At 42.1% G+C, this 23,045-nt stretch overlaps 2 long non-coding RNA genes and 1 pseudogene across 2 annotated transcripts in view; 1 reads left to right on the forward strand and 2 right to left on the reverse strand.

The window, feature by feature from the left end:
- Positions 1 to 7,846, reverse strand: part of LOC149985131 (uncharacterized) — a 36,423-nt gene extending 28,577 nt beyond the window's left edge. The window contains exons 1-2 of the long non-coding RNA XR_016487020.1: positions 5,924 to 7,846; positions 5,699 to 5,735 (exon numbers count right to left, since the gene is read on the reverse strand). This is a non-coding gene — a long non-coding RNA (uncharacterized LOC149985131). The remainder of the gene's footprint in view (positions 1 to 5,698; positions 5,736 to 5,923) is intronic.
- Positions 1 to 23,045, forward strand: part of LOC149985132 (uncharacterized) — a 67,342-nt gene that overhangs the window by 1,244 nt on the left and 43,053 nt on the right. The window lies entirely within an intron of this gene.
- Positions 1,271 to 2,379, reverse strand: LOC149985133 (uncharacterized; annotated as a pseudogene).

Below are 23,045 nucleotides of genomic sequence, written 5' to 3' on the forward strand. Positions count from 1 at the left end.
AAGTTTCACTTTATTCATTAAAATTATGTGGAACTCAACATACCTCAACATATAGCCTTGGTCCCATATTCATTCCAGCGAACGTGACAGCCACGGAATTCTAGTCTACTAAATAATGTCACGGAATGCCAAGCAAATCTTGTCTGCCAAATGAACTAGTGTAGCCCTCAGCCATATGGCATAGCCAGATCAGGACCTAACATAAGGACAACTTGGAGTATGCTATTCTGTTCTTCTGTTCTTCTTCTGTTCTTCTTTAGCCCTGTCTAAAATAAATAATGGATTTATTGTGTTGGTGTAGGCTATGTTAAATTAATTTATTATACGTTTTTAGATGTTGATGTTCCAAAGGTCTGAATCAATGGCTTGTAGGATGTGTGTGGAAGCCAGGAGATGCGAAATGTGTTTATTCTAATTAACAGTAAATTACTGTGAGACTGGCAGTTTATTTGTTTGACAATCATTGGCTGACAACATTTCATGACAGACAGACCTAGCCGATACACATTTTTTGTTTGTTGCTCAAATTACTTTCTTTCTACCTTCTAAAAATACTTCTCATCTTTTGTGACAACTGCGTCCTCTCCTTTATTATTTAACTAGGCAAGTCAGTTAAGAACAAATTCTTATTTACAATGACGGCCTATCGTACCAATGCCATTTTGTTGATAGTCATTGATCTACAAGTCATTTAGATCAATGACTCCCATCTCGTTTCGCTCTCTGAGTGTTCAGAGTGCACATTTGATGCTCTGGCAGAACATTTGTTTACCTCTGCACAACATGAAAACAGCCTAACCAGTTCAGCTGGTAAATTGTTTTTGCAGATGTTTACTGACACCGGCCATATTCAACATGTGTAGTGCATTTGTAAATTCATCAGTTATTCTGTGCTCTGGAATACTCTGACTGAACATAAGAATGAACCCAAAATGGTTACTTGCATAGTGGAGTCTTTTGTTAAGACATCTAGCTAGGTAAACAATGTGTAAGATCATACACGTCACGTAAGGTTAGCTAGTGAGCCAGCCAGCTAACGTTAGCTAGTTAAACAACAATGAACATAGTTACTACCCTGCATGAATCTGTTCGGAGCTAACCAACCAGGTTCAATGTTAGATAGCTGAAATGATTCTGGGATATTAATAATTTCATACATGTAATGTTAGCTAGGGAGCCAGCCAGCTAAAGTTAGCTAGCCAGCTAACATTACAATTTAGCTTAAGACATGTAGCTAGCTAGCTAGCTAGGTAAACAATGACCCTAGCTAGGTAAACAATGTGTAAGATCATACACCCCTTAAAATATATATATAAAGTTCATAAATGCTGCGTAACATGAGCTAGCGAGGCAGCCAGCTAACGTTAGCTAGTTAAACAACAATGAACATAGTGCCAACGCATGACGTTATTACGCCTTGCTGAATCTGCTGGTAGTGGTAGCTAACCAACCATGAGTGGCAGGCGCTCTACCCACTTGTGCCAAACCTCTCTGATTGCTGCCAGCTTGTCATGTTGACGGCGGCCTGGTCTTGTATCACGGCAGTCAAAGCGAATCACCCGTGACAACACGTGAAATGTCTGGAGTGACAACGTGGCACGAAAAATTGACCGATCAGACTCTGCATCCCATAAACTGGTGGTAGATTAGTTTCTTGATCTGAACACACCAGCCAAAATCAAGAGACCCACGTATGCTTAGATGTCTGTCCGGTCCACCTCCTTCCAATTGTCTTTGTAAACACATCTCCCCTCCAAGTTGGTCATGTTTATCACTAGTTTCTGTCAGGAACAGTTCGAAGCAGGATTTTATGTCATCAACCCGGGATATGGCATATCTCGTTGGCCCTGGGGTCATCCTGATAACGAGCTCTCCTCTCAGGTGGGGATGAAGACCAGGATAAATTCCCATTCTTTGACAGGAATGTAACAACATCCTCAGCAGGGCCCTCTTCCTCATCACTGGATTGTTCCACTTCGGTTGTCTCTTGGTCTGGATCATATTCTGTGTTGTCTTCAACTTCTGACACGTCCTCCTCTAATGCATCTTCATTGTCAGTTTCCTGGCCTCTCACCTCCTCGTCAGTGTCATGATCAAATATATGATCAAGAGCCTCACATATGTATATTGTTTGGTCCTTGTGCTGCAACAGAATTAATGGCCTAAAAAAAGCTTTATATACCAGAGCTGCGAGAAATTCTATAGATTATTGAACAATGTTGCGATTGTTTGTGAGAATGCCAACAGGTGTGTGTGTGTGTGTGTGTGTGTGTACGCGCTCAAACACGCATGCATTTGGGGGGGAGAGGAAGTGTGTCCATCTGATGAATTGGCATGTGCCTGAACTCAATTTTATACACTAATTTTAGTCTCACCCATTCATTTCTAATGACCAGTTATTTTTGACCAGGAACAGCACAGGTGTACAAAAGTTAAATGTATTTTGTGTGTTCAGATGCCCTGTGTGGACAAAGTCATGGAACCTTATGACAATCATATTAAATGAACTACATTTTTCACAGAGAAAACCAGAACACAACAGGAGGGTTAAAAAAAAGCTGCGTTTGACAGGATCACCAACACTAAGCGATATCTTTCAAAAAAGCCACCTTAGAAAGGATTACCTACACATACTGACCAGCTCATATTATAGACTGACATGTGCTACATGGCAGACCAAACCGAACTCATCTCTCGGCATTATCCAGCCAACTCATTATCTCAGGCAATCATGGCTATTGGGAAGGTTGCTGGCTTTTTCTGTGGCTTAATCATCAAGGCTCGTAATTTTAAAAAAGTATTCGTATTTACAGATGGCATACAAGTTTGTTATTAAAGGCACATTAAAATTCACATGTTCCAAAAGGCACTTCTGCCTTGATTTTAAAAAAATAGTTTACGTTCGAATGGCTCTCCTATTTAGTAGAGACCCGCAACATACGCCTAGTTTCCTGAAACAATGCAAACATCTGCAAAATCGTGACAGTGTTAACAAGCGCTACAATACCATTTATGTTAATACATCTATCCACGAGAGATTACGCATTGTCTACACTCTTAGAAAAAAGGGTTCTAAAAGGGGTCTTCGGCTGTCCCCAAAGGAGAGCCCTTTTTGTGAGAGAGAAATTACAATGAATAAACTACAGGACAAAATTCAAACCCTACAACCCAAAATGGCCTGTGGTGTTGATGGTATCCTAAATGAAATTATAAAATATACAGACCACAAAAACCAATTGGTTAAACTTAAACTCTTTAACATCCTCCTTAGCTCTGGCATCTTCCCCAATATTTGGAACCATGGACTGATCACCTTAATCAGAAGAAGGAACAGTCTTCTCATGCTTTGATTTCAAAAAAGCTTTTGTCTCAATTTGGCAGTAGGGTCTGCTATACAAATTGATGGAAAATGGTGTTGGGGGAAAAACAAACATTATAAAATCTATGTACACAAACAACAAGTACGCGGTTAAAATTGGCAAAGAAACACACACATTTCTTCCCACAGGGCCTTGGGGTGAGACAGGGATGCAGCTTAAGCCCCACCCTCTTCAACATACATTTTTTATTTAACTTTTATTTAACTAGGCAAGTCAGTTAAGAACAAATGATTATTTACAATGACGGCCTATCCCAGTCAAACCCTAAAGAAGCTGGGCCAATTGTGCACCGCCCTATGGGACTCCCGATCACAGCCGGTTGTGATACAGCCTGGAATCAAACCAGGGTCTGTAGACTACTCTAGCACTGAGGTCCAGTGTCTTACACCGCTACGCCACTCGGGTGCCCTCGCCAATATCAACGAATTGGCGAGGGCACTAGAACAGTCTGCAGCACCCGGCCTCATCCTACTAGAATCTGAAGTCAAATGTCTACTGTTAGCTGATGCTTTTTTTTACTGTTAGCTGGTGCTTTTGTCCCCAACCAATGAGGGCCTCCAACACCTAGATGTTCTGAACAGATTGTGCCCGACGTGGGCCCTGAAAGTAAATATCAGTAAGACAGAATTAGGCTGATACCCGCTAATTATCAAAATCCAGAAAAGAGACAATACATTCTACAACCACCTAAAAGGAAGTGATTCCAAAAACCTTCCATAACAAAGCCATCACCTACAGAGAGATGAACCTAGAGAAGAGTTCACTAAGCAATCTGGGACAGCAACACAATTAGACCCAACCAAATCATGAAAAAACAAAAAGATACTTATGTTCAATGTGTCAAGGAGTTAACAAAAAAACAGAGCAAACTAGAATGCTATTTTTCCCTAAACAGAGTACACAGTGGCAGAATAAATACCTGACCACTCATACTGACCCAAACTTAAGCAAAGCTTTGAATATGTACAGACTCAGTGAGCATAGCCTTGCTATTGGGAAAGGCTGCCTAGTCAGACCTGGCTCTCAAGAGTAGACCGCTCTGGCACACTGCCCACAAAATTAGGTGGAAACTGAGATGCACTTCCTAACCTCCTGCCAAATGTACGACCATATTAGAGACACACATTTCCTTCAGATTACACAGACCCACAAAGAATTTGAAAACAAAGCCAATGTTGATAAACTTCCCATGTCTGTTTGGTTAAATATCAGTGTGCCATCACAGCAGCAAGATTTGTGACCTGTTGCCACAAGAAAAGGGCAACCAGTGAAGAACAAACACCATTGTAAACATCCTTATATTTATTTTCCCTTTTTTACTTGGAACTATTTGCACATAACTTTTCTGTGTGTAATGTTTACTGTTAATGTTAATATTTCCTATTTCACTTGCTTTGGCAATGTAAACATATGTTTCCCATGCCAATAAAGCCCTTAAATTTAATTGAATTAAGAGAGAGAAAGAAAGACAAGTGTTTGAAATCTTAGGATTGGAGGAAGAGAGAAAGACAGACAGAAAATGGTAAGAGACAGGGTTTCAGGAGAAGGGTAGCTAATGAGAGGAAGTGTGGCCAATCTCCAACCCTTGAGCTGAAATTGAACCTGAGATTTTATTTCAGACAAAAGGAACACCGACGCATAACTGGCATCCCATTAAAGAGTAATGTACTCCTCTGCAAGTCCCAGGGACCCACCAACTCCTCCTCCATCCCCCTTCTGCCCCTTACTCCCCTCCTCACCATCTCCCCTCTATGTTCTAATCCCTCCCCCCCTCTCCTCTATGCCCTTCTTCCCTCTCCCCTGTCCCTCTCTTTCCACCTCTCACTCTTTTCCAACGTTCAGCTCCCTTGACTATATTAATGGCATTAGTAAGTTTAAATTCATTGCAAATCCATGTGTTTATTCACCAGGGCAGGGCGCCCCCTCACAGCCTCACATGCAGTCTCTCTCTATCTCTCTCGAGCTCTCTCTAGCTCGTTTCAGAGACAAAGCCATGTGAACATAATATCGTTCTTAAAGTTTTAATAGCTTAAATGTATGTTTTGGTCCGGGGCAAGGGCAACTTGAAATGGGCTAGATGTACAATTCCTCCTCTATCTATTATCAACTTCAATATTGGACTATGAGTTGATATCAGTGGAGGCTGGTGACTTGGTAAATTTAGGAGGATGGGAGACCCACGGTATAGGTGCGAAACACACCAAACCACAAAGTGTTTCAAAGATCATCAAAGACTAATTATTTTAACCTAAAGCATTTAATAAAGACATTTATAGTACTATATTATGGGGAAGGAAGGGGATGAGAAGGCTACCTACCGTGTCGGAAAGGGATCACTGCAGTGATTGTGATTGACTTCAGGGCAGGACTTGGATTTGACAGGTAAGACAAAAAACAATAACACAACACACTACACAGTTAGACAAAAGACCTAAGAATGAGTTAGTCCAAGCAAGGAGTAAAATCATTGATGTGTAATAATGTGATTGTGTATGTGATTGACTCTACACACAGTAATGAGAGAAATTGATAAGGGTACTCACAGTGCTTGGAAGGGAAACATTCAATGTGCCAGTAGATGAGCAGAAACATGAGACATTGTGGCTTCAGTTCATGTCAGGAGAAAGTTGGTAGTGGAGTGGAGTAGTCATCACCTCTTAATCAGGGAACATTAGGGGACTTAGCTGTACATACAAATAGCAGATACATTCCATTACAGCTGTTCCATCGTAGGTTTGGACAATGAGTTTCTATATGAAGTTAAACTCCGACATCTCAAAATTCATAAAGTCAAACACAGACTGCACATCTCACCCACTTGACACATCAAAGTAGCGCAATAAATGTTCCTGAATAAACCTGGGGTGGCAGGTAGCCTAGTGGTTAAAGCGTTGTGCCAGTAACTGGAAGGTTGCTTGATCAAATTCCCGAGCTGACAAGGTAACATTCCCCAGGTAGGTTCCCCAGGTAGGCTGTCATTGTCAATAAGAATTTGTTTTTAACTGACTTGCCTAGTTAAATAAAGGTTAAATAAAATTCAAATAAAGCCCTGTTCATCCACATACCTGATGATACCTGACGACAATTGCAAGCAGACTGGTGGCACCATAGGTCCCAGAGCGGTGAAGCAATTTTTACTCCTCGGGACCTAGATTATGTGGGGTTTTTCCTCTATCCAGACACATAAACAACAACTGACACTAGAACTCACAGGGCTGAGCTTGCTTTATGCATGTTTGCATCATGCAGACCTATGCAACTGTAGGCCTTGTAAAAAATGACTTACCTGCCATCACTATTATGTTGATTGATGAATTCCAGGTACTACTTTTGTATTAAAAACGTATAGGCAGCCTAGCCAGGACGATTTGGAATATAATCCAAATTTGACCACATTCACATTCTCCTGACACACAATGGACGATAAATACATAACGTTACCAATTAGTTTACCCTGACCAGATGGACCATAAATACACAACGTTACCCTGACCAGATGGACTATAAATACACAACGTTACCCTGACCAGATGGACTATAAATACACAACGTTACCCTGACCAGATGGACTATAAATACATAACGTTACCCTGACCAGATGGACTATAAATACATAACGTTACCCTGACCAGATGGACTATAAATACATAACGTTACCCTGACCAGATGGACTATAAATACATAACGTTACCAATTAGTAAACCCTGACTAGATGGACTATAAATACATAACGTTACCAATTAGTTTACCCTGACCAGATGGACAGCATGCATCTTTGCTAAATAAATACCGGAGGAAAGTGGAAAGCCTAATCTCTTTAATCTAATGATGCGATGGAAGCTATCAAATCATTCAGAATTGTTTTCGACATTCCCAGAAAAGATGTTCAGCATGTAAGGCATTGTAGCATGCAATTACAGGCGGCTTGATGATATGCTCCCTGTTAACCAGCTAAACATTTGATACAAGTTGGTACTGAACGCTCTCACCTTTTCATCCTTCATGGAACTGATCTCAGGCAGAGGTCGACCCTCGCTTTTAATTCACACCTGTTGTGTACCCCAGAGAATGAAAGAGGTTCATCAACAAGAAGTACACAACATATTCAGTAGTTTTAGCCATTCTGCCAGCGAAAACTGCACGCGCACGCTGGTAGCTAGCTACTGCCACTTTGATACTGAAATTAGCAAGGCAAGTTGAAATAAATTGCACTAACTGGACACAAATCAAATGTTATTTGTCACACTCGCCGAATACAGCAGGTCCAACCTTACAGTGAAATGCTTACTTACAAGCCCTTAGCAAACAATGCTTTAAAAATAAAAATAAATGTTAAGTAAATAATAGATAAGCAAAAAATAAAAGTTACAAATAATTAACCTTTTTGGGATAGGGGGCAGCATTTTCACTTTTGGATGAATGAACTGCCTCCTACTCTGTCCCAGATGCTAATACAGTGCCTTGCGAAAGTATTCGGCCCCCTTGAACTTTGCGACCTTTTGCCACATTTCAGGCTTCAAACATAAAGATATAAAACTGTATTTTTTTTTGTGAAGAATCAACAAGTGGGACACAATCATGAAGTGGAACGACATTTATTGGATATTTCAAACTTTTTTAACAAATCAAAAACTGAAAAATGCAGTTTTATATCTTTATGTTTGAAGCCTGAAATGTGGCAAAAGGTCGCAAAGTTCAAGGGGGCCGAATACTTTCGCAAGGCACTGTATATGCATATTATTATTATTATTATTATTATTATTATTATTATTATTATTATTATTATTATTATTATTATTAGCATTGGATAGAAAACACTGAAGTTTCTAAACTGTTTGAATGATGTCTGTGAGTATATAAAATAACTCATATGGCAGGTGAAAACCTGAGAGAAATCCAACCAGGAAGTGGGATATCTGAGGTTTGTAGTTTTCCAAGCTTGGCCTACATATTGAGATAAAGATGTTGCACTTCTTACGGCTTCCACTAGATGTCAACCGTCTTTAGAAACTGGTTTGAGGATTCTACTATAAAGGAGGTGCGCATGAGACCTCTGAGTCAGTGGTCTGGCAGAGAGCATCGGTCTCATGACGCATGCTCCCGACAGTTACCTCTCGTTTCAGTGCTTTTCTGAAGACGAAGGACTTTTCCGGTTCAAATCAAATTTTATTTGTCACATACACATGGTTAGCAGATGTTAATGCGAGTGTAGCGAAATGCTTGTGCTTCTAGTTCCGACAATGCAGTAATAACAAGTAATCTAACTAACAATTCCAAAACTACTGTCTTGTACACAGTGTAAGGGGATAAAGAATATGTACATAAGGATATATGAATGAGTGATGGTACAGAGCAGCATAGGCAAGATACAGTAGATGGTATCGAGTACAGTATATACATATGAGATGAGTATGTAAACAAAGTGGCATAGTTAAAGTGGCTAGTGATACATGTATTACATAAGGATACAGTCGATGATAGAGTACAGTATATACGTATGCATATGAGATGAACATTATATAAGGTAGCATTGTTTAAAGTGGCTAGTGATATTTACATAATTTCCCATCAATTCCCATTATTAAAGTGGCTGGAGTTGAGTCAGTGTGTTGGCAGCAGCCACTCAATGTTAGTGGTGGCTGTTTAACAGTCTGATGGCCTTGAGATAGAAGCTGTTTTTCAGTCTCTCGGTCCCAGCTTTGATGCACCTGTACTGACCTCGCCTTCTGGATGATAGCGGGGTGAACAGGCAGTGGCTCGGGTGGTTGTTGTCCTTGATGATCTTTATGGCCTTCCTGTGACATCGGGTGGTGTAGGTGTCCTGGAGGGCAGGTAGTTTGCCCCCGGTGATGCGTTGTGCAGACCTCACTACCCTCTGGAGAGCCTTACGGTTGAGGGCGGAGCAGTTGCCGTACCAGGCGGTGATACAGCCCGACAGGATGCTCTCGATTGTGCATCTGTAGAAGTTTGTGAGTGCTTTTGGTGACAAGCCGAATTTCTTCAGCCTCCTGAGGTTGAAGAGGCACTGCTGCGCCTTCTTCACAATGCTGTCTGTGTGAGTGGACCAATTCAGTTTGTCTGTGATGTGTATGCCGAGGAACTTAAAACTTGCTACCCTCTCCACTACTGTTCCATCGATGTGGATAGGGGGGTGTTCCCTCTGCTGTTTCCTGAAGTCCACAATCATCTCCTTAGTTTTGTTGACGTTGAGTGTGAGGTTATTTTCCTGACACCACACTCCGAGGGCCCTCACCTCCTCCCTGTAGGCCGTCTCGTCGTTGTTGGTAATCAAGCCTACCACTGTTGTGTCGTCCGCAAACTTGATGATTGAGTTGGAGGCGTGCGTGGCCACGCAGTCGTGGGTGAACAGGGAGTACAGGAGAGGGCTCAGAACGCACCCTTGTGGGGCCCCAGTGTTGAGGATCAGCGGGGAGGAGATGTTGTTGCCTACCCTCACCACCTGGGGGCGGCCCGTCAGGAAGTCCAGTACCCAGTTGCACAGGGCGGGGTCGAGACCCAGGGTCTCGAGCTTGATGACGAGCTTGGAGGGTACTATGGTGTTGAATGCTGAGCTGTAGTCAATGAACAGCATTCTCACATAGGTATTCCTCTTGTCCAGATGGGTTAGGGCAGTGTGCAGTGTGGTTGAGATTGCATCGTCTGTGGACCTATTTGGGCGGTAAGCAAATTGGAGTGGGTCTAGGGTGTCAGGTAGGGTGGAGGTGATATGGTCCTTGACTAGTCTCTCAAAGCACTTCATGATGACGGAAGTGAGTGCTACGGGGCGGTAGTCGTTTAGCTCAGTTACCTTAGCTTTCTTGGGAACAGGAACAATGGTGGCCCTCTTGAAGCATGTGGGAACAGCAGACTGGTATACGGATTGATTGAATATGTCCGTAAACACACCGGCCAGCTGGTCTGCGCATGCTCTGAGGGCGCGGCTGGGGATGCCGTCTGGGCCTGCAGCCTTGCGAGGGTTAACACGTTTAAATGTCTTACTCACCTCGGCTGCAGTGAAGGAGAGACCGCATGTTTTCGTTGCAGGCCGTGTCAGTGGCACTGTATTGTCCTCAAAGCAGGCAAAAAAGTTATTTAGTCTGCCTGGGAGCAGGACATCCTGGTCCGTGACTGGGCTGGATTTCTTCCTGTAGTCCGTGATTGACTGTAGACCCTGCCACATGCCTCTTGTGTCTGAGCCGTTGAATTGAGATTCTACTTTGTCTCTGTACTGACGCTTAGCTTGTTTGATAGCCTTGCGGAGGGAATAGCTGCACTGTTTGTATTCGGTCATGTTACCAGACACCTTGCCCTGATTTAAAAGCAGTGGTTCGCGCTTTCAGTTTCACGCGAATGCTGCCCTCAATCCACGGTTTCTGGTTAGGGAATGTTTTAATCGTTGCTATGGGAACGACATCTTCAACGCACGTTCTAATGAACTCGCACACCGAATCAGCGTATTCGTCAATGTTGTCGTCTGACGCAATACGAAACATGTCCCAGTCCACGTGATGGAAGCAGTCTTGGAGTGTGGAGTTGGCTTGGTCGGACCAGCGTTGGACAGACCTCAGCGTGGGAGCCTCTTGTTTTAGTTTCTGTCTGTAGGCAGGGATCAACAAAATGGAGTCGTGGTCAGCTTTTCCGAAAGGGGGGCGGGGCAGGGCCTTATATGCGTCGCGGAAGTTAGAGTAACAATGATCCAAGGTCTTTCCACCCCTGGTTGCGCAATCGATATATGCTGATAAAATTTAGGGAGTCGGTTGGAACATTATTGATGTTTTATGTTAAACATCTTAACGATTGATTCCATACATCGTTTGACATGTTTCTAAAGGACTGTAACGGAACTTTTTGAGTTTGTCTGGATGAAGTGCCTGCGCCTCAAGAAGATGGATTACTGGGCTGAACACACTAACAACAAGTGGCTATTTGGATAAATGACGGACTTTATGGAACTTTATGAAACAAATCAGTCATTTATTGTCGAACTGGGATTCCTGGGAGTGCCTTCTGATGAAGATCATCAAAGGTAAGTGAATAGTTATGGTGTAATTTCTAACTTTGTTGATTCCAAAATGGCGGATATTCCTCTGGCTGTTTTGGGTTCTGAGCGCTGTTCTCAGATTATGCTTTTTCAGTAAAGTTTTTTTTAAATCTGACACAGCGGTTGCATTAAGGAGAAGTCTATATTTAATTCTGTGAATAACAGTTGTATCTTTTATCAATGTTTATTATTTCTAGTATTTCTGCAAAATCACCGGATGTTTTGGAATCAAAACATTACTGCACGTAACGTGCCAATGTAAACTGAGATTTTTGGATATAAATATGCACATGATGTCCTATGAGTATCATCTGATGGAGATCATCAAAGGTTAGTGATTAATTTTATCTATATTTCTGCTTTTTGTGACTCCTGTCTTTGGCTGGTTTTGAATTTCGCGCGCTGCCTTTTAAGCTGAATGTTGTCGAGGGGTTCCGCTAGTGGAACCCCTGTGCTAGAAGGGTTAATTAAGGGTCTTATTCAAATCAGCTATGGAGAGCATGATCATACAGTCGTCCGGAACAGCTGCTGCTCTCATGCATGTTTCAGTGTTACTTGCCTCGAAGTGAGCATAGAAGTAATTTATCTCGTCTGGTAGGTTGGTGTCGCTGGGCAGCTCGTGGCTGTGCTTTCCTTTGTAGTTTGCAAGCCCTGCCACATCTGACGAGCGTCGTTACCGGTGTAGTATGACTCATTCTTAGTCCTGTATTGACACTTTGCCTGTTTGATGGTTTGTCAGAGGCCATAGCTGGATTACTTATAACTGTCCGGTTTAGAGTGCCGCTTCTTGAAAGTGGCAGCTCTTCCCTTTAGCTCAGTGTGGATTTTGCCTGTAATCCATGGCTTCTGGTTGGGGTAAGTACGTACGGTCACTGGGGGACGACGTCATCGATGCACTTATTGATGATGCCAGTGACTGATGTGGTGTACACCTCAATGCCATCAGAATAATCCCAGAACATATTCCAGTCTGTACTAGCAAAACAGTCCTGTAGCCTAGCATCTGCTTCCTCTGACCACTTTCTTACTCACCGAGTCACTGGTGCTTCCTGCTTTAGGCTTTGCTTGTAAGCAGGAATCAGGAGAATATAATTTTGGTCAGATTTGCCAAATGGAGGGTGAGGGAGAGCTTTGTACGCATCTCTGTGTGTGGAGTACAGGTGGTCTAGAGGGGTTTTTCCCTCTTGTTGCCCATTTACCATGCTAATAGAAATGAGGTAAAACGGATTTGAGTTTCCCTGCATTAAAGTCCCCTGCCACTAGGAACACCGCCTCTGGATGAGCGTTTTCTTGTTTGCTTATGGCCTTAAACATCTCATTGTGTGAGGTCTTAGTGCCAGCATCGGTCTGCGGTGGTATATAGACAGCTACGAAAAATATAGATGTAAACTCTCTTGGTAAATAGTGTGGTCTATAGCTTATCATGAGATGCAAAACCTCGAGACATCCTTAGATTTCGTGGACCAGCTGTTGTTTACAAATATGCATAGACCGCCGCCCCTTGTCTTACCAGAGTATGCTGTTCTATCCTGCCGAAAAAGCTTAAAACCAGCCAGCTGTATGTTAATTGCTGTCGTTCAGCCACTACTCAGTGAAACATAAGATATTACAGTTTTTATTGTTCCGTTGGTAGGATATAAGTGCTCGAAGTTCATCTATTTTATTTTCCATTGATTGTACATTGCTAATAGGACTGATGGTAAAAGGTAGATTACCCTCTCGGCGACGGCAAGGCACCAGGACCGTCGTCTACGATACCTCTGTCTTTTCCTCCTGCGAATGATAACAGGGATGAAGGTCTTGTCAGGTGTCTCGAGTAAATCCTTCCCGTTCGACTTGTTAAAGAAGAATTCCTCCAGTACGGGGTGAGTAATCTCTGCCCTGACATCAAGAAGCTATTTGTTGGTCATAAGACACAATGGTAGAAACATTAAGTACAAAATAAGTTACTGGTCACTGTCCAGTGCAGGGGTTCTACAGCAGGTCCATCGCGAGCAACCAGAAGCTCGCAGCCCACCTATGAGTAGCTCGCCAAACAATTCTGAATGTGCATGTATTTTCACATGTTCCCATGCAAACTGTCATCAACACATCTTAAGTATCTGACACCTCAAGCACCTGGATACTATTAATTCAAATCCACATTGACATATCCCCCTATAGGCACCAAAGGCTTAAAAAGCTGAACGTAGCAAAATATCTGCCAACTCATTTCCTGCAATATTGCCCCTGTATGTTTGTGGTGTGCACATTGGTCTATCATTCACTTAGTGTAGCCAGTTAGCAATAATGATAACTGTCTTCTGGGTAGTAATAATAATAAACTACATTTAGACAATAATACTTTCCCCAAAACCTTCTCAAATAAATGTTAACTGCAAAGTAGGCTTACCTGGTAGAATTATCATCATTATTTGGGTGGGCTTTGGTTTTGCAAACTGTCATGACATATGCAGCAGCAGAAACATCTCTAGACCAGCACATTCTTCTCTTGCAAAATGCGCAATTAATCATGTTTTTTTTCCAGCCCTCAAATGGTCTTCTGATGTAATTTGAGCATTGACATGGACTCAGAACATCCTATTTCATTGTTTCTCTATGAATAATTGGAATTTTGAGAGTGAAAACGTGAAAAAATATCCCAAACCAGGAATTATAAAACAGAGAACTGAATTTTGAAAAATACAAAGAGTGCCTATTTGAAAGCTAGGACACATTCATGATTAGCTCGTGACATGTTTCATAATTTAAAAGTAACTCACATGCTAGAAAAGGTAGGAGACCCCTGGTCCAGTGTGTTAGTGTGTGTGTGTGTGTGCATGTGTGGGTGTTTGTATGCGTTCGTGTGTGTGTGCATGGGTCTAGACCCAGGCCCTGGCCCAGACTGAGGGAGCTGGAGTAGAAGCATTGCATTGTGGGAGAGTCTGTCGAGACAGTGGCATCCCAGGCTGTCTGAGGAGTGAAGAAAGGGTGCCGCAGGAGTGCGTGAGCAGAATAATTGAGAGACAGGGAGGGGAGTGAAGGGGTGAAAGAGAGAAAGGAGAGAGAGAGAAAATAAGAGAAAGAATAAACATAGATGACAAAGTTTGTCCCTGCATGCGGCCACACATGCACTCCAACACACTTACATACACATATTTGCTCAACTTTACTTATTGAGAAGTGCAAACTATTTGACTTTGATGTGCATGTTTTGCATATTGATGAGTAATTACTGAGATAAAGGCAATGCATTAACTCCCCATAGAGGAAGAATACAATGTCTACTCTGTCCTAATGGGTCCACATTCAGTATGTTATTGATGTCCGTCAGGCCTTTACATCTTTAACTTGGCCTAAACTGGAACACCTGGCCTCAGTCAGGTCCTTTAGCAAGTTGACTTCTCGAACCCAGTCTCCAGTCTCAGCTACAGGCCTTACAGAACCTTAACTTTGTAGTAATCCAAGACTGTGTCGACCCAGTCTTCGCTACAGGGTGTACAATGCTCAGAGAGTGTCGACCCAGTCTTCGCTACAGGGTGTACAATGCTCCGAGACTGTCGACCCAGTCTTCGCTACAGGGTGTACAATGCTCCGAGACTGTGTCGACCCAGTCTTCGCTACAGGGTGTACAATGCTCCGAGACTGTCGACCCAGTCTTCGCTACAGGGTGTACAATGCTCCGAGACTGTCGACCCAGTCTTCGCTACAGGGTGTACAATGCTCCGAGACTGTGTCGACCCAGTCTTCGCTACAGGGTGTACAATGCTCCGAGACTGTCGACCCAGTCTTCGCTACAGGGTGTACAATGCTCCGAGAGTGTCTCTCAGCTACAGGCAGCAGTGCTCAAAGACCTTCTCTCTCTTGGAGAGGCAGCAGATGAACGAGATCACCATGCAGAGAGCAGCTGTGTTATCCCTTCACTGAATTTCTACTGCCCTCTCCTCCCCTGTCTGTTTTCTCTCATTCACTTTTCTGTTAGAAGCACTAGAGATTTAAAGAGTATGGCAAGTAACGGAAGAAGCAAGTGAATGATTGAGGGAGGGAGGAAAGAAAGAGAACAAGAGAGAGAATCAAGCATGATTTCTAGGACTGATTTTTAAGTAGAAACACTTGGAACTTGTGGTTAAATCATTCTCTCTCTAATTATCTGTGTTCGGTGATTTTCTTAAATGACTGTCCTTCTTCCTGGTTGAGTGATGGTTTGATAGTATTTGTGCGTCTTTCTCAAATCAAATCAAAGTGTATTGGTCGCGTACACAGATATGCAGGTGTTATAGCAGGTGCAGCGAAATGCTTATAATTCTAGCTCCCACAGTGCAGAAAAATGTCTAGCAAATGCAATTCAAATACACAAAAGTATCCGATACCTTGCGTGCCAAAGTCATGATTGATGAGGGGGCGTGGGGGGATAGACATTATGTGTTTATACCATAGGGGTTCTCAACATATGGTTTTGGGGTCTTAATTATTTTATTTCCTTGTGAGCAAGACACCCCTGTTTGTGTGAGTGTGTGGGATTGCGGAACATCCTGAGAACATTTGGAGCGATGGTTATCCCACTGACATTCTGAGAACATTCTAAGAATGTTGCGTGATGGTGCCATGGGAACGTTCTCTGGGGTTCATTTGTCTAGATCCCTGTAAGTTTCCAAGACATCACTGATGACCATGTCAGGACCTTTTTAGGTCGTTCTCAGGACTTTAATTTTACTAGTCCTTAGGACGTCGCGTGATGCTCCCAATGGAACATTCTCTGGGGGATCCTTGTATAGTTTCTGGTTTGTCTCGGAGAAGTCCCAAATGACATTTTTAGCAGGTTCGTGGGACGTTGTGTTATGGTCCCCTGAATGTTTTTGGGACATTGTGTCATAGTCCCCTGGAGTTTTTTGTCACGTGATGGTCCCAGGTGTCCCAAACCATTATAAGTGAAATCATGAAATGGTACAGGGGTTTTAAGGTAAGTGGTACGCTGTTCCGATAAAATAGTGTACAAATCTTTAATCAATCACAATAGGATTGCATTTGACACATTCACTTAGTACTGGCTTTTCAATATGATCCCACCAGGGATTTGAACTCAGAACCTCTGGATGTGGTGTGTGCTGATCTTTCTGCTACTCTAAATCTGTAGACTTGGAAGTCCCCTACACATTCATTAACTGTAATACATCTGCACTGCTATATTAATTATCAGTTAATTTGATTATTCTCTCATTTATTTTATTTACTTTCAGAAATTTGAGTTTGGGTTTTCAATTTAGCAGTCTAATGTTGGTGGGCATATTTTTCTGTTTTTCTGTTACTCCTGAATAACTGTCATAAAAATAAATAAAACATTTCAGTCACACTGTACTTCACCGATCAGGGTCTTGATGAGCTTGGCAACAGTAACAAGGGGTGATGTGTAATGCAACTAGGGTGTGCGTGCCCTGCGTAAAACATATTTTTTCCAAATCTGGAACTACACAAAATCCTCCACGGGACCATGACACAATGTCCCTAGAACATTCAGGGGACCTTCAAGAGATCATGACACAACATCACAAGAACGTCCTAAAAACATCCTTACATAAGTATTCAGACCCTTTGCTCTGAGACATGAAATTAAGCTCAGGTCTTTCCTGTTTCCGTTGAGCATCCTTGAGATATAACTTGATTGGAGTCCACCTGTGGTAAATAAAATTGATTGGACATGATTTGTAAAGGCACACACCTGTATATGTAAGGTCCCACAGTTACAAGTGCATGTCAGATCAAAAACCAAGCCATGAGGTGGAAGGAATTGTCAATAGAGCTCCGAGACAGGTTTGTGTCGAGGCACAAATCTGGGGAAGAGTATCAAAACATTTATGTAGCATTGAAGGTTCCCAAGAACACAGTGGCCTCCATTAGTCTTAAATGGAAGAAGCTTGGAACCACCAAGAATCTTCCTAGAACTGGCCGCCTGGCCAAACTGAGCAATCGGAGGAGAAGGGCATTGATCAGGTAGGTGACCAAGAACCCAATTGTCACTCTGAAAGAGCTCTAGAGTTCCTCTGTGGAGATGGTTGTCCTTCTGGAAAGTTCTCCCATCTCTGCAGCACCAATCAGGCCTTTATGATAAAGGGACCAGTTGGAAGCCACTCCTTAGTAAAAGGCACATGACAGCCCGCTTGGAGTTTGCCAAAGGGCATCTAAAAACTCTCAGACCATGAGAATCAATATTCTCTGGTCTGATGGACTAAATACTTTCAGAAGGCACTGTAAAGGCATAAGAAGTGCACTCTCATTGGTGATGTGGTATTATGATCAGCCTCACTGTGCATGGCTAACGAACACACACACACACACACACACCTAGTGTTATTTATTTTTCTATTATTTCTCTTTCTTTGTCTCTGCATTGTTAGGCAGGGCCCGTAAGTTCGCATTTCATTGATAGTCTACACTTGTTGTTTTTGACGCATGTGACAAATACAATTTGATTTGATTTGACACACACGTTTGTTGTAGTATCCTTGTGGGGACCAAACAATTGATTCCTATTCAAAATCCTATTTTCCCTACTCCTAACCCTTAACCTAAACTTAACCCTAACCTCAAACTCCTAACCCTAACCCCTTAGCCTAAAATAGCCATTTTCCTTGTGGGGACTGGTGAAATGTCCCCACTTGTCTGAAATTCTTGTTTTACTATCCTTGTGGGGACCTGAAAAACAAACCAAAAAAACACATAGGTGTGACCTCAAGCATATATCCTCATAGGAGTTAGTGTGTGTGTGTGTGTGTGTGTGTACATTGAGCTATGTCAGAGAAACTTCACATACTAACACGACTGGTGCTGAACTAGAATGGCTGATGTTTTACATGCTCTTAACCAACTGGGCTATTTTGTTCGTTTTTTTGCATGGTTTGTAACTTAATTTTGTACTATTTTTGTACATAATGTTGCTGCTACCGTCTCTTATAACCAAAAATAACTTCTGGACATTTGAACACTTACCACAAACTGGAAGAAACTTTTTTTTTTTTTTACGATATAATTATATAATATAAAATATAATTGATGACCTATGATTACGATTATCCTACCAAGGGGGCATTAAGAACTGTAATATCTTATGTTTCACTGAGTCGTGGCTGAACGACGACACGGATAAAATAGACCTGGTGGGATTTTCCATGCACTATCAAAACAAAGAAGCTACGTCTGGTAAGACGAGGGGTGGGGTGTGTTTTTTTTTTTTTTTTGTCAATAACAGCTGGTGCGCGATGTCTAATATTAAAGAAGTCTCGATGTATTGCTCGCCTGAGGTAGAGTATCTTGTAAGCTGTAGACCACACTATTAACCAAGGGAGTTCTCATCTATATTTTTTGTAGCCGTCTATTTACCACCACAGACCGATGCTAGGACTAAGACCGCACTCAACCAACTCTATAAGGCCATAAGCAAAGAAGAAAATACTCACCCAGAAGCGGCGCTCCTAGTGACCAGAAACTTTAATGCAGGCAACCTTAAATCAGTTTTACAATTTTTTTTACCAGCATGTCACTTGCAACCAGAGGAAAAAATACTCTAGACCACCTTTGCTCCACACACAGAAATGCAAACAAAGCTCTCCCCCACCCTCCATTTGGCAAAACTGACCATAATTCTATATTCCTGATTTCTGCTTACAAGCAAAAACTAAAGCAGGAAGTACCAGTGACTCGCTCAATACAGAGGGGTCAGATGACACGGATGCTACACTACAAGACTGTTTTGCTAGCACAGACTGGAATATGTTCCAGAAATTCATCCAATGGCATTGACAAGTATACCACCTCAGTCATCGGCTTCATCAATAAGTGCATCGACAATGTTGTCCCCATAGTGAGCGTATGTACATATCCCAACCAGAAGCCATGGATTACAGGCAACATTCGCATCGAGCTAAAGGCAAGGGCTGCCACTTTCAAGGAGCGGGACGCTAATCCAAACACATATAAGAAATCCCGCTATGCCCTCAGACGAACCATCAAACAAGCAAAGCGTCATTACAGGATTAAGATTGAATCCTTTTACACCGGGCACTGAAGCTCAATGGATGTGGCAGGGCTTGAAAACTATTACAGACTACAAAGGGAAATCCAGACGCAAGCTGCCCAGTAACGCGAGCCTACCAGACGAGCTAAATGCCTTTTATGCTCGCTTCGGGGCAAGCAACACTGAAGCATGCCTGAGAGCACCAGTTGTTCTGGATGACTGTGTGATAACGCTCCCGGTAGTCGATGTAAGACCTTGAAACAGGTCAACATTCACAAAGCCGCAGGGCCAGATGGATTACCAGGACATGTACTGAAAAGCATGCGCTGACCAACTGGCGGGTGTGTTCACTTATATTTTAAACCTCTCCCTGACTGAGTTTCTAATACCTACATGTTTCAAGGAGACCACCATAGTCCCTGTGCCCAAGGAAGCGAAGGTTACCTGCCAAAATGATTACCACCCCGTAGCACTCACGTCGGTAGCCATAAAGTGTATTGAAAGGCTGGTCATGGCTCACATCAACTCCATCATCCCAAACACACTGGACCCACTCCAATTTGCATGCCACCACAAAAGATCCACAGATGACACAATAATACACTGCCTTCTCCCACCTGGACAAGAGGGGTGCGTGCTTAGTCCCCTCCTGTACTCCCTGTTCACCCATGACTGCATGGTCGCACATGACTCCAACGCCATCATTCAGTTTGCTGACAACGCGGGGGTGGTAGGCCTGATCACGACGACTATTAGACAGCCTATAGGAAGGAGGTCAGTGACCTGGCAGTGTGGTGCCAGGAAAACAACTACTCCCTCAACGTCAGCAAAACAAAAGGGCTGATCGTGGACTACAGGAAATGGAGGGCCGAGCATGCCGCCATCCACATTGATGTGGCTGTAGTGGAGCAGATAGAGAGCTTCAAGTTCCTCTGTCCACATCATTAAGAAATTAACATGGCCACACACGCCGACATGAAGAAGGGGGTCCCATGAGGCTCAATTGGTAGAGCATGGCGTTTGTAATGCAAGGGTTGTGGGTTTGATCCCACGGGAGACTAGTCTGAAAAGGATGACAATGTATTCTACAAGTTGCTCTGGATAAGAGCGTCTGCTAAATTACTTAAAGTAATGATGGACTGTCGTTTCTCTTTGCTTAATTGAGCTGTTCTTGCCACAATATGGACTTAGTCTTCGGCTCAAACGCGGAAAGAAATAACACAAATGAACTTTTAACAAGGCACACCTGTTAATTGAAATGCATTCCAGGTGACTACCTCATGAAGCTGGTTGAGAGAAGAATAATCTCAAATATAAAACATATTTTGATATGTTTAAAAAATGTTTGGTTACTACATGATTACATATGTATAATTTCATAGTTTTGATGTTTTCACTGTTCTACAATGTAGAAACTAGTAAAAATAAAGAGAAACCCTGAAATGAGTAAGGGTGTCCAAACTTTTGACTGGTACTGTACTGCAGAAGACCGACACGTTACAGAATAATCTCAGCTATAGCGGTGAGGGCAGACACATAGTTAGTATAGAATTAGTACAGTTATAGAACTAAAGTCAGCCATGTTATAGAATTAGGACAATTATGGAACTACAGTCTATAGGTACAGACATATTAGTGAGACACTGCAACCCAAATTAAAAGACTAAAAGGAGAGATCTGTCATATTCAGTTGAGGTTTCATTAACACTCCTATCAAGCTGAAGCACTGCAGTAGTGATAGTAGCAGCATTGGTATCCTGTAATATCATTTGACTGTACCAGTGGTATACCACAGGTAAATCATTGGAAATTTGATTCAATGCAATTTCCCCCTCCTGCAAATCAAATATCTGTTCAGCTTTTTGGTTTCTGGAACATTTTCAACTGGAGCATTTAAAAGCATTTTCATGGGCTCATGTCACTTGCTTTCTGGGTCGTTACTAAAGTCAGCGAGATACCCGCTCTCTTCTGCGTGTGTCTGTGGGGCATGTTTGACAGACATATCATGAATCCATATCTATTAAAAAAGAGCAGCCTACATTTATAGATATAATTACAATTACAATTACAATTTTGCTGTGAGAATTTCTTTCGCCTAAAATTCTCAACTCCCAGAGCATTTAAAAGAACTTCCGTATGCCTGATTTTCCACTGGATCATGGCACTTGCTTTCTCTTTAAAATGCAATGTTTTGATAGGCCTACCATGAATCCATGTTATCCATATCTATTAAAAAGTAGGCCTGCAGGCTGGTCTAGTCCTGCATAGACATGGGAGAAAAAAATGTTGTCCTGTGTTAACGGACCAATATAGCCAGCCACCTGTCACTGTCCTACGCTCAATACACCATCATGTCAAAGTGGAATTATGTTTTTGAAATTTTTACTAATGAATTACAAACGAAAATCTAAAATGTCTTGAGTCAAGCCTAAATAAGTTCAGGAGTAAAAATGTGCTTAACAGGTCACATAATAAGTTGCGTGGACTCACACTGTCTGCAATAATAGTGTTTCACATGATTTTTGAACGACTACCTAATTTCTGTACCCCACACATACAATCTGTAAGATCCCTAAGTCGAGCAGTGAATTTCAAATACGGATTCAACCACAAAGACCAGCGAGGTTTTCCAATGCCTCTCAAAGAAGGGCATCCATTGGTAGATGGGTAAAAAAAACTGACATTGAATATCCCTTTGAGCAGGGTGAAGTTATTAATTACACTTTGAATGCCGTATCAGTACACCCAGTCAATACAAAGATACAGGCGTCCTTCCTAACTCAGTTGCCGGAGAGGAAGGAAACCGCTCAGGGATTTCACCATGAGGCCAATGGTGACTTTAAAACAGTTACAGAGTGTAATGGCTGTAATTGGAGAACACTGAAGTTGAATCAACAAGATTGTAGTTACTCCACAATACTAACCTAATTGAGAGTGAAAAAAGTACAGAATATAAATATTACAAAACATGCATCCTGTTTGTAACAAGGCACTAAAGTAATACTGCAGAAAAAGTGGCAAAGCAATTACCTTTTTGTCAGAATACAAAGTCCTATTCAACACATTTCTGAGTACCACTCTTCATATTTTCAAGCAAAGTGGTGGCTGCATGATGATATGGGTATGCTTGTTATTGTTAAGGACTGGGGAGACAACATCCTAGAGGAAAACATGGTTTAGTTTTCTTTCCACCAGACACTGGGAGATGAATTCACCTTTCAGCAGGAAAATAACATAAAAAGGCCAAATCTACACTGGAGTTGCTCACCAAGAAGACAATGAATGTTCCTGAGTGGCTGAGTTACTGTTTTTACTTATATCTACCAGAAAATCCATGGAAAGACCAAAAATGGTTGTCTAGCAATGATCAACATCCAATTTGACAGAGCATGATGAATTAAAAAAGAATAATGGGCAAATGTTGCACAATCCAGTAGTGGAAAGCTAGTAGAGACTTACCCAGAAAGACTCACAGCTGTAATTGCTGCCAAATTTGCATCTACAAAGTATTGACTCAGGGGTGTGAATACATACTTTTTGTAAATTAGATATTTCTGTATTTCCTTTTCATTACATTAAAAAAAAATCTAAAAACATGTTTTCACTTTGTGTGTGTGCCTGTGTTTATTAGTTTATC

Source organism: Oncorhynchus mykiss, chromosome 2 (genome assembly GCF_057628025.1).
Source record: "Oncorhynchus mykiss isolate SJ-2025 chromosome 2, ASM5762802v1, whole genome shotgun sequence".
Lineage (NCBI taxonomy): Eukaryota > Metazoa > Chordata > Actinopteri > Salmoniformes > Salmonidae > Oncorhynchus > Oncorhynchus mykiss.